Source organism: Balaenoptera borealis, assembly GCF_965194805.1.
Source record: "Balaenoptera borealis genome assembly, chromosome: 8".
Lineage (NCBI taxonomy): Eukaryota > Metazoa > Chordata > Mammalia > Artiodactyla > Balaenopteridae > Balaenoptera > Balaenoptera borealis.
In genome coordinates this window covers 3,534,078-3,543,877 of record NC_138865.1, presented here as the reverse complement: position 1 = coordinate 3,543,877, position 9,800 = coordinate 3,534,078, and the positions used below count along the sequence as shown (strand labels likewise).

At 39.7% G+C, this 9,800-nt stretch overlaps 1 pseudogene across 1 annotated transcript; it reads left to right on the top strand.

The window, feature by feature from the left end:
• Window positions 1-7,972: 7,972 nt before the first annotated feature.
• On the top strand, window positions 7,973-8,994 carry LOC309633208 (inactive polypeptide N-acetylgalactosaminyltransferase-like protein 5 pseudogene; annotated as a pseudogene). The gene has a single exon. The product of its transcript is annotated as an inactive polypeptide N-acetylgalactosaminyltransferase-like protein 5 pseudogene (transcript).
• The last annotated feature ends 806 nt before the right edge of the window (window positions 8,995-9,800 follow it).

Genomic DNA, 9,800 nt, shown 5'->3' with positions numbered 1-9,800 from the left:
CCCTCTGCTATCTTTGGCCTCTTTGTCCACCACTCCCACCTCTGCTCCAGCCAAACCAGCCTCCCTGCTGTTTCCAGAACACTCTTTCCTCAAGGTGTTGCATCTCTGTACTGTCCCCTCTCTACCTAGAGAGCTCTTTCTCCGTAGATATGTGTGACTCACTCCCTCATTACTAAAAAAAGGTTCCCTAACCAACGAGTATCAAACAGCACCTCTCACCAGCACTTTTTATTCCATTACATTCTCTGTAGCACATACCACCTCTTGTCTTACGACACATTTACTTGTTTCGCTATTTCTCCTGTCTTTTCCTGTAGAATGTAGACTCTGCAAAAAGAGACCTTTTTTTCTTGACTGCTGTATCCCCTGCTGATAGAACATCAGCTGAATGAATATAGAAATGAATGAAATGACATCAGAACTGTCAAACGGGCAGGAGGGCACGGAGGGGGTACCTTTCCACGTAGGCATCTGATTTTGGGCTAGCCTCTTCCTCGTTTCATCATGAAAGCTGGTAGAGGCGTGTTGCCTAGTAGCTAAGAGCAGGGGCTTTGTGTTAGGCACTTCCATCCTCCACCTCCTCTCCAGCTACCTAAGTATTTTTGGAAGGTCCTTAGACACTTGGAGCCCGAATGGCCACGCTTGTAAAATGGGGTTCTCTATTATCTGAGAATTAATTGAGAATTTTAGATAAATTTTTAAGTACAATGTCTAGCAATTTGATCAGAACAAGGGACAACTGTTAATATTATGGAAGTTACCTATATTCATCTGTATTACCTTTAATCAAATGTAGGGAAACACACACAATGAAAAATGGACAACTCCAAAATTTCAAAATAAGGAAGTTCTATTAGATTCAAATGAGAAATTGGGGATAGGCAAGTATAATTTAAAAACTGCATGACTCAGCTCAATGGCATTAATATTAATCACTGCATTGATATGGAGACTTTTATTCTATAAATATATATGGGGTGCCAATGTTCCAGCTACATTCTGAGCACTGTGTTTTTCCATCTTTGCAATGGGAGTAAAAAAGCAAGATTATTTTTGATTGGAATGACCATCTAGATTCCTACAAGGTACTAAGATCCGTTCTTTATATTCTTTACATTTCCAGCATGTGTTTTTCTAAACTTGTAGTTAAAATAAAAATTGAAACCATTTTATCCCCCATTTATAAAATTTATCCTTTTGATTTAAGAGGAAAGCAAATTGTTTTTTCTCAAGCTAATAAAAGCTCTGAGTTGTGTCTAAATCTATAGTTTCCAAACTTTAGTGTCCATTAGTATCACACGAAGGGGTGGGGGGAGGGGATATAAGTCTCATCAAAAATGGAGATACTGAGACTGGCTGGGACCTGGGACCCTTCGCTGCAGGGCTTGCACCTGGACACACCTCTCCTCAAGCAACAAAATACAAAGAAACTTATGGGACTAAAAATACCTGGGTGCATGCTCAGTTGGGACAAATTATGGACAAAAAGATACAAAAAGACCAAAAAGCCCAACTGTCACTTCTGAAGAGGCGGGAGCAAAAACAGGGGGTTGGGAGCAAAAGCAGGGCACTGCGCATGCCCCCTGCACACACCCCACCAGAGGGTAGGGCAGACCACCTAGGCCACCCCTCTGGCCCGAACCCTGGATCTGCCCCTACCCTTAGCCCATCTAAGGAACCAGCTCTCCCCCACCTCAGGGAGCCAGCCAGCAAGGGAACCTGCTTTGTTCTCGCTCCCCCTGCTGCAGCAGGGGCCCCAGTGAAGCACTGCCTGAATTTCTGGTCCAGACTCTGATCAACTTCTACTGACTGGGGAAGGACAGGAACGCTGGTGGGTATCACTTCCTGGACTCTCCTTACCTCCTGGCTCCCGCTTCGGAACACGAACTCCATGACTGTGCAATTTTAACATCAGTGCAACTGATTCGAACGTCTTGCTACACACTTAGAGAAATACTGTAATAATGTACAGTAGGTATTCAAAGACAATAACAAATTTGAAGATTCTTTAGAACTTAAAATGTTTAAATACCAGAAAATGTTAGCACTTCAGCTGTGTAATTAACATCTAACTAATGTAACTAAATGTACTTGCCATGATTAACCAATAATATAACAGAGATTATATTACACGACAGCAACAACATAATCTGCTCTATAATTTGTAGCATTTCTCTCTGATAATTATTCTGTGAACCAACTTATTTGGTTGGCTTTTTTTCTTTTTCAATTTAATTTTAATTTTTTTAACGTCTTCATTGGAGAATAATTGCTTTACAATGGTGTGTTACTTTCTGCTTTAAAACAAAGTGAATCAGCTATACATATACATATATCCCCATATTTCCTCCCTCTTGCGTCTCCCTCCCACTCTCCCTATCCCACCCCTCTAGATGGTCACAAAGCACCGAGCTGATCTCCCTGTGCTATGCGGCTGCTTCCCACTAGCTATTTTACACTTGGTAGTGTATATATGTCCATGCCACTCTCTCACTTCGTCCCAGCTTACCCTTCCCCCTCCCCATGTCCTCGAGTCCATTCTCTACGTTTGTGTCTTTCTTCCTGTCCTGCCGCTAGGTTTTTCAGAACCATTTTTTTCTTTAAGATTCCATATAAATGTGTTAGCATATGATTTTGTTCTTCTCTTTCTGACTTACTTCACTCTGTATGACAGTCTCTAGGTCCAGCTACCTCACTACAAATAACTCAGTTTTGTTTCTTTTTATGGTTGAGTAATATTCCATTGTATATATCTGCCACATCTTCTTTATCCATTCATTTGTCAATGGACACGTAGGTTGCTTCCATGTCCTGGCTATTGTAAACAGAGCTGCAATGAACATTGTGGTACATGACTCTCTTGGAATTATGGTTTTCTCAGGGTATATTCTCAGTAGTGGGATTGCTGGGTCATATGGTAGTTCTATTTTTAGTTTTTTAAGGAACCTCCATACTGTTCTCCATAGTGGCTGTATCAATTTACATTCCCACCAACAGTGCAAGAGGGTTCCCTTTTCTCCACACCCTCTCCAGCATTTATTGTTTGTAAATATTTTGATGATGGCCATTCTGACCAGTGTGAGGTGATGACTCTTTGTAGTTTTGATTTGCATCTCTCTAATGATTACTGATGTTGAGCATCCTTTCATGTGTTTGTTGGCAATCTGTATATCTTCTTTGGAGAAATGTCTATTTAGGCCTTCTGCCCAGTTTTGGATTGGGTTGTTTGTTATTTTGATATTGAGCTGCATGAGATGCTTGTAAATTTCGGAGTTTAATCCTTTCTCAGTTGCTTCATCTGCAAATATTTTCTCCCATTCTGAGAGTTGTCTTTTTGTCTTGCTTATGGTTTCCTTTGCTGTGCAAAAGCTTTTAAGTTTCATTAGGTTCCATTTGTTTATTTTTGTTTTTATTTGCATTTCTCTAGGAGGTGGGTCAAAAAGGATCTTGCTGTGATTTATGTCAGAGAGTGTTCTGCCTATGTTTTCCTCTAAGAGTTTTATAGTCTCTGGCCTTACATTTAGGTCTTTAATCCATTTTGAGTTTATTTTTATGTATGGTATTTGGGAGTGTTCTAATTTCATTCTTTTATATGCAGCTGTCTAGTTTTCCCAGCACCACTTATTGAAGAGGTTGTCTTTTCTCCATTGTACATTCTTGACTCCTTCGTCAAAGATAAGGTGATCATATGTGTGTGGGTTTATCTCTGGGCTTTCTATCCTGTACCATTGATCTACATTTCTATTTTTGTGGCAGTACCATACCGTCTTGATTACTGAAGCTTTGTAGTATAGTCTGAAGTCTGGGAGCCTGATTCCTCCAGCTCCGTTTTTCTTTCTCAAGATTGCTTTGGCTATTCAGGGTCTTTTGTGTTTCTATACAAATTGTGAAATTTTTTGTTCTAGTTCTGTGAAAAATGCCATTGGTAGTTTGACAGGGATTGCATTGAATCTGTAGATTGCTTTAGGTAGTACAGTCATTTTCACAATGTTGATTCTTCCAGTCCAAGAACATGGTATATCTCTCCATCTGTTTGTATCATCTTTAATTTCTTTCATCAGTGTCTTATACTTTTCGGCATACAGGTCTTCTGTCTCCTTAGGTAGGTTTATTCCTAGGTATTTTATTCTTTTTTGTTGCATTGCTAAATGGGATTATTTCCTTAATTTCTCTTTCAGATTTTTCGTCATTAGTGTATAGGAATGCAGGAGATTTCTGTGCATTAATTTTGTACCCTGCTACTTTACCAAATTCATTGATTAGCTCTAGTAGTTTTCTGGTAGCATCTTTAGGACTCTCTATGTACTGTATCATGTCATCTGCAAACAGTGACAGTTTTACTTCCTCTTTTCTGATTTGGATAAGTTTTATTTCTTTTTCTTCTCTGATTGCTGTGGCTAACACTTCCAAAACTATGTTGAATAACAGTGGTGAGAGTGGGCAACCTTGTCTTGTTCCTGATCTTAGTAGAAATGGTTTCAGTTTTTCACCATTGAGAATGATGTTGGCTGTGGGTTTCTCATATATGGCCTTTACTATGTTGAGGAAAGTTCCCTTTATGCCTACGTTCTGGAGGGTTTTTTATCATAAATAGGTGGTGAATTTTTTTGAAAGCTTTTTCTGCATCTATTGAGATTATCATATGTATCCTGTTGTTTTTGGATGGAATGTCCTATAAATATCAATTAAGTCCATGTAGATTAATGTGTCATTTAAAGCTTGTGTTTATTTATTTTCATTTTGGTTGATCTGTCCTTTGGTTAAGTGGGGTGTTAAAGTCCCCTACTATTTTGCGTTACCGTCAATTTCCCCTTTTATGGCTGTTAGCATTTGCCTTATGTATTGAGGTGCTCCTATGTTGGGTGCATAAATATTTATATTTGTTATATTTTCTTCTTGGATTGATCCCTTGATCATTACGTAGTGTCCTTCTTTGTATCTTGCAATACTCTTTATTTTAAAGTCTATTTTGTCTGATATGAGAATTGCTACTCCAGCTTTCTTTTGATTTCCATTTGCATGGAATATCTTTTTCCATCCCCTCACTTTCAGTCTGTATGTGTCCCTAGGTCTGAAGTGGGTCTCTTGTAGACAGCATATATATGGGTCTTGTTTTTGAATCCATTCAGCCAATCTGTGTCTTCTGGTTGGATCATTTAATCCATTTACATTTAAGGTAGTTATCAATAGGTATGTTCCTATTACCATTTTCTTAATTGTTTTGGGTTTGTTATTGTAGGTCTTATCCTTCTCTTGATTTCCTGCATAGAGAAGTTCCTTTAGCATTTGTTGTAGAGGTGGTTTGGAGGTGCTGAATTCTCTCAACACTTGCTTGGCTGTAAAGGTTTTAATTTCTCTGTCAAATCTGAATGAGATCCTTGCTGGGTAGTGAAATCTTGGTTGTAGGTTTTTGCCTTTCATCACTTTAAATATGTCCTGCCACTTCCTTCTGCCTTGCAGAGTTTCTGCTGAAAGATCAGCTGTTAACCTGTGGGGATTCTCTTGTATGTTATTTGTTGCTTTTCCCTTGCTGCTTTTCATATTTGTTCTTTGTATTTAATTTTCGATAGTTTGATTAATATGGGTCTTGGCGTGTTTCACCTTGGATTTATCCTTTATGGGACTCTCTGTGCTTCCTGGACTGACTGACTATTTCCTTTCCCATATTAGAGAAGTTTTCAACTATAAACACTTCAAGTATATTCTCAGTGGCTTTTTCCCTCTTTTTCTTCTGGAACCCCTATAATTCGAATGTTGGTGTGTTTAGTGTTTTCCCAGAGGTCTCTGAGACTGTCCTCAATTCTTTTCATTCTTTCTTCTTTCTTCTGCTCTGTGGTAGTTATTTCCACTATTTTATCTTCCAGGTCACTTATCCGTTCTTCTGCCTCATTTATTCTTCTATTGATTCCTTCTAGAGAATTTTAAATTTCATTTATTGTGTTGTTCATCATTGTTTGTTTGCTCTTTAGTTCTTCTAGGTCCTTGTTAAACGTTTCTTGTATTTTCTCCATTCTATTTCCAAGATTTTGGATTGTCTTCACTATCATTTCTCTGAATACGTTTTCAGGTAGACTGCCTACTTCCTCTTCATTTGTTTGGTCTGGTGAGTTTTTACCTTGCTCCTTCATCTGTTGTGTGTTTCTCTGTCTTCTCATTTTGCTTAACTTACTGTGCTTGGGGTCTCCTTTTGACAGGCTGCAGGTTCATAGTTCCCGTAGTTTTTAGTGTCTGCCCCCAGTGGCTAAGGTTGGTTCAGTGGGTTGTGTAGGCTTCCTAGTGGAGGGGACTAGTTCCTGTGTTCTGGTGGATGAGGCTGGATCTTGTCTTTCTGATGGGCAGGTCCACGTCTGGTGTGTTTTGGGGTATCTGTGACCTTATTACGATTTTAGGCAGCCTCTCTGCTAAGGAGTGGTGTTGTGTTCCTATCTTGCTAGTTGCTTGGCATAGGGTGTCCAGCACTGTAGCTTGCTGGTTGTTGAGTAGAGCTGGGTCTTAGCGTTGAGATGGATATCTCTGGGAGAGCTTTCTCTCTTTGATACTACATGGGGCTGGGAGGTCTCTGATGGAGCAATGTCCTGAACTCGGCTACCCCACCTCAGAGGCTCAGGCCTGACACCTGGCCAGTGCACCAAGACCCTGTCAGCCACACAGCTCAGAAGAAGAGGGAGAGAAAAAGAAAGAAACTATAAAGAGACTATAAAACTCTTAGAGGAAAACATAGGCCAAACACTCTATGACATAAATCACAGCAAGATCCTTTTTGATCCACCTCCTAGAGAAATGGAAATAATAACAAAAATAAACAAATGGGACCTAATGAAACTTAAAAGCTTTTGCACAGCAAAGGAAACCATAAACAAGACCAAAAGACAACACTCAGAGTGGGAGAAAATATTTGCAAATGAAGCAACTGACAAACGATTAATCTACAAAATTTACAAGCGTCTCATGCAGCTCAATATGAAAAAAACAAATAACCCAATCCAAAAATGGGTAGAAGACCTAAATAGACATTTCTCCAAAGAAGATATACAGATTGCCAACAAACACATGAAAGAATGCTCAACATCATTAATCATTAGAGAAATGCAAATCAAAACTACAATGAGATATCATCTCACACCAGTCTGAATGGCCATCATCCAAAAATCTACAAACAATAAATGCTGGAAAGGGTGTACAGTAAAGGGAACCCCCCTGCACTCTTGGTGGGAATGTAAATTGATAGAGCCACTATGGAGAACAGTATGGAGGTTCCTTAAAAAACTAAAAATAGAACTACCATATGACCCAGCAATCCCACTACTGGGCATATACCCTGAGAAAACCATCATTCAAAAAGAGTCATGTATCACAATGTTCACTGCAGCTCTATTTACAATAGCCAGGACATGGAAGCAACCTAACTGTCCATCAACAGATGAATGGATAAAGAAGATGTGGCACATATATACAATGGAATATTACTCAGTCATAAAATAAACCGAAATTGAGTTATTTGCAGTGAGGTGGATGGACCTAGAGTCTGTCATACAGAGTGCTGTAAGTCAGAAAGAGAAAAAGAAATACTGTATGCTAACACATATATATAGAATCTAAAAAAAAAAAAAAAATGGGCATGAAGAACCTAGGGGCAGGACAGGAATAAAGACACAGACCTACTAGAGAATGGACTTGAGGATACGGGGAGGGGGAAGGGTGAGCTGGGACAAAGTGAGGGAGTGGCATGTACGTATATACACTACCAAACGTAAAATAGATAGCTAGTGGGAAGCAGCCGCATAGCACAGGGAGATCAGTTCGGTGCTTTGTGTCCACCTAGAGGAGTGGGATAGGGAGGGCGGGAGGGAGAGGCAAGAGGGAGTAGACATGGGGATATATACATATGTATGTATAGCTGATTCACTTTGTTGTAAAGCAGAAACTAACACACCATTGTAAAGCAATTATACTCCAATAAAGATGTTAAAAAAAAAAAAAGCAGTACCCATCCAACCTACCTCGTGCCAGCATTGTCATTTGTTTCCACAATGAAGAATTTAATGTCTTGTTTTGGACAGTGTCCAGTGTCATGACTCTCACTCCACAGCATATCCTTGAAGAAATTATTTTGGTAGATGACATGAGTGAATTTGATGATTTGAAAGAGAAACTAGTCTACCATGTGGAAATTTTTGGGGGAAAGGTTAAATTAATAAGAAACAAAAAGAGAGAGGGACCAATTCGAGCAAGGCTGACTGGAGCATCACGTGCTTCAGGGGACATTCTGATGCTCCTGGATACCCATTGCAAGGTGAATAAAGTATGGCTGGAGCCCTTGCTGAATGCCATTGCCAAGGACCCCCACATGGAGGTGTGTCCTCTGATAGATGCCATTGATTATACGACCCTGGAATACCAGCCCTCTCCTGTTGTCAGGGGAGCTTTCAACTGGTATCTGCAATTTAAACGGGATCGTGTTTTCTCTTATGAGATGGATGGACCAGAAGGACCCACTAGAGCTATCCAATCACCTGCAATGGCTGCAGGAAGTTGTGCTATAAATAGGCATTATTTTAATGCAATCGGAAAGTACCACAAGGGCATGAATCTCTGGGGAGGAGAACATTAGGAACTTTCACTAAGGATCTGGATGTGTGGAGGCCAACTCTTTATACTCCCCTGCTCTCGAGTAGGACATATTGATAAGCAACACGTTGCAAACCACACTGGAATTGTAAAAGCCTTGGTATATAACAATCTCAGACTGGCGCACATTTGGCTAGATGAATACAAGGTGAAGGTTACGTCCCTGGTTTGGAAAGGTGAGTGAGAGTACAGAGAGGGACTGGCTTCTAAAAAAGCCTTCTCCTGCTTTCCAGATACCAATTTTTGTAATTTTCCTTAAATTAGGGCAACCCTTCAGCTGTTCACCCACCCATTTTCAGACCCTACTCTCAACTTGTTCATTCTAAGCTGCTACACTTGCACCTTACTCTTTTTTTTTTAATCTCTAGGGAAACTCCAGTTTCTCAGAAGTAAATCAACCAACACAAGAAGTCTTTTTTTTCCCCCCTAGATCTATCTTCCTCCCACAAAGATGGCCCGTCTGTGGCAAATACCTCTCTCTGTCCCCATTCCCATGGGCAAATTTTTGGATTCTCTTCCTCCACTACCAAGCTCCCAAGTGATGTGGCTGCAGCTGGTCTGGGGACCACACAAGAACCTCTGCTACCTTTTTTCTCTAACAGTCAAAGATTTTTACATCAAAGCCAGGCCCCTTCATTTGTGCATCTCCCCATGGTTTAAGCCCCTTGCCGGGATCTTTAGAATGCACATAGAGAGAACATATAGATGCAGCTTCATTTTAATTTGAAAGTTCAAACAAATATGGACAGTAGCAAGAAGACCTCATTTCACATACATGGGTGGAAATATGTAAGAATCTCTCTGTGATATTATATGTCCTGGCCTTGATCTAATATTTCTTTATTATTTTAAATTATAAAAGTAATAATACTCAATTTCTTGAGTAATCAGGGCAATATTTCTACATAGCCACCTAGATTGGCAAAACATTTTTAAAGTCTGATAGGACCATGTGCTGGCAAGCACAGGATGTCTCAGACACTGTGGGTGGGAGTGTTAATTGTTACAAACTCACTTTGGAAAACAGTTTGGCAAAATATCAAGTAATAAAAAGACATGAATAGCCCATGAAAATAAATAAATAAATAAATAAAAATACAACCTCTTTTAATGAGGCCCAAACCCTCAACTGTTACAATTTACTTCAGCTAAAATCTGTACTATTTTTAAAA